General features: G+C 39.5%; 1 non-coding gene across 1 annotated transcript; it reads left to right on the forward strand.

The window, feature by feature from the left end:
- The first annotated feature begins 2123 nt into the window (after positions 1–2123).
- MIR125B-2 (microRNA mir-125b-2) lies at positions 2124–2212 on the forward strand. The gene has a single exon (NR_162151.1). It is a non-coding gene; the product is annotated as a microRNA mir-125b-2 (primary transcript).
- The last annotated feature ends 257 nt before the right edge of the window (positions 2213–2469 follow it).

Raw genomic sequence — 2469 nt, forward strand, 5'->3', positions numbered from 1 at the left:
CTGGCTGCCTGCTTCCTGAGGTAGTGAATCCAGGATGAGACTGTGTCGGAGCCTGTTTCCACAACTGTATTTGGAGATCTGTCTTATTGATTGGGAGTTGGGGGAGGGTGGGGATCGGAGTGTGAGGTGAGGGGTGGACCTGCTGACTACTGGCTCAGTGAAGCACAAGACAGTTTCTTCCGGAAAGATGTCAAACAACTGAGACATAGCCACAGAGGAAGTAGAAATGTGGAAAAATAAGGAGACCCTGGAAGAAATGAAGGCTCTGAGGGCTTTTTCTTTTAACTCCTTTTCTTTCTTTCTGTTGTTTTTTTTTTTCTTCCATCATCTGACCTGCAAAAGCTAGAGTGACAGCGTCATGCAAATACTGCAGTCCCGCAGGTCTGGGAGAGGGTGGATGCTAGACTGTGAGTTAATGTTAATGATGAGCGCAGTGAAAATACCAGCCGCTGCCACCCCCAGCACACAGAAGCGCTCTGAGTCAGCATCAGATGCTTTGCCTCGCCTCTCGCTGGGTGTCTGTATGCCTGTGCGCGCGCGTGCTCGCTCGGGCATCCGTGTCTAGCCGAGGGGAGGGGGTGGCGTGTGAGTGCGTGGAGGGTAAAAGCCAGTCAGTCAGTGAGAAGCAAAGGTACGTTGGAGAGCAACTAAAATCTGACTGATTTCCATCTTTGGAGCATCAGATGTATTCCCTAAGGAGGATGGGTCTCCGTGATGGGGGTGGTATAATTATGTTAATGTCATATTTATGGAGGGGTGAGATTTTTCATTCTAATAATTGGTTGAATGCTATGGTCAAAAATTGTAAAGCCATATTCAGTTTTAAGGAAAAGCATGGACTTATATCTAAGGACTGTTTTATTTTTTTGCTTTTTATGAGTGCTGCTTTTTTGTTTTATTTTATTTTTTAACTATTTACTATTTTAAGCCATAACTGATTCAGTATGGAAAATCAAACGATAAACAGAAAGAGATCTTATATAATGATGCATTACATCATGGAGCAGAATATTTAAAGTCTTAACAAGGCAAAGTAAAGATCTGGACAGAGGGTGGGGGGTGGTGGTTGGAAAGGGGTGTGGTACTAGGGTGGAGGAGGGGGGCCAGTTAGCAAATATTTTGTTCAGTATAGCTTTCCTTGCAGCTTACTTGGAAATGGATGATTCACCTGTTCTACAGGAAAACATTCTAATTCTTTCCATTTTTTTGTTTTTTTTTTTTTCCTCCTCTTTTCCCTTTTAAGATCAACCACTTCAGAAGAACCAGATTCCACTTCTGTGGCCAGGACTTTTATGTTATGGCTGGTCCGATTGTTTTACCCTGCGTTCTATGCTACTAAACCTTGGATCATTCCTAAAGTACAAATTCTGTTCTCGAACCACAAACAAGGCTAAAAGATCGGAGGAAATTCAGTGAATATGCAGGATGGGGGTTGTGTATTTTCAAAAGTATTGAGCTTTATAATGCAATTATTTAAAAATAGAAACATTTTTTTTAATCATGTTGCCAGCATTTTAAGTTACGTGTTTGTTAAGTGGCATTGCTCAAATAGCTACAGAGTATGCATGGAAATATTGGCTGTCTGAAGAGTTTGGAGATTCAAAGAGAAATAGCAAGCTTCAGAGGTATTAAATTATGACATGCAAAAAAGTTTTTGTTTTATTCTTAACTGCAACAGTATATATTTAAATTAGATTTAAAGTGTTATATGTCCTGGGCCCACCTTAAAAGTTGTGCTGTATAGACTTGTAATGAGAAGCGAAATTTCAATTAGGGTCCCATTAACTGGCATATAATCCTCCTTTAATATAATGGAGGCTATGGTGTTGCTGTACAAATAGTCTAGAAACAGATTTTAACCCATTTTTGGTATCTTTCTTGGATCTAATGGAACGACTCTTAACTGTTTATTATCTGCCTTGTTTCTTACAGTCTTCATTATTTTAAGGTCTGAAATTAGTCTGTAAATGGTCGTCGTGAATACTCAGCTCATCCTGCCTTTTATATACCATATATATTTCTACGTATGTCATTTAATTAGTACTTAGAGGAAAAAGTTAATTGGACCCAACTGTAATTTCTAAACTAGCTTTATAACTGGAAGAAGAATTCTACCGCATCAAACCAGACTTTTCCTAGTCCCTGAGACCCTAACTTGTGAGGTATTTTAGTAACATCACAAGTCAGGCTCTTGGGACCTAGGCGGAGGGGAACCAGCAGCTTTGGACCTTATTGATTGTCTGCAGTTACCATCAGAACAAAAGAACATACATAGATTCTGCCTAGGAGAAAAGAACAATGCTCTTCTTTATAATCAGCAATGTTTCGAACATGACCCACCCCCCAAAATACAATTTGTAGAAACTGTACTTGAAAGTGATTACAGAGGTGCACTGAAATAGCATTTGTATTCTAATGACCATATAAAAGCAATATAAGATATCTGTGTAAGAAGCAAAATTAAGATAC

This window comes from Sus scrofa, chromosome 13, assembly GCF_054392235.1.
Source record: "Sus scrofa isolate SSC_HxYL_T2T_F1_AM1 chromosome 13, Sscrofa_HxYL_maternal_Yorkshire_Landrace_v2.0, whole genome shotgun sequence".
NCBI lineage: Eukaryota > Metazoa > Chordata > Mammalia > Artiodactyla > Suidae > Sus > Sus scrofa.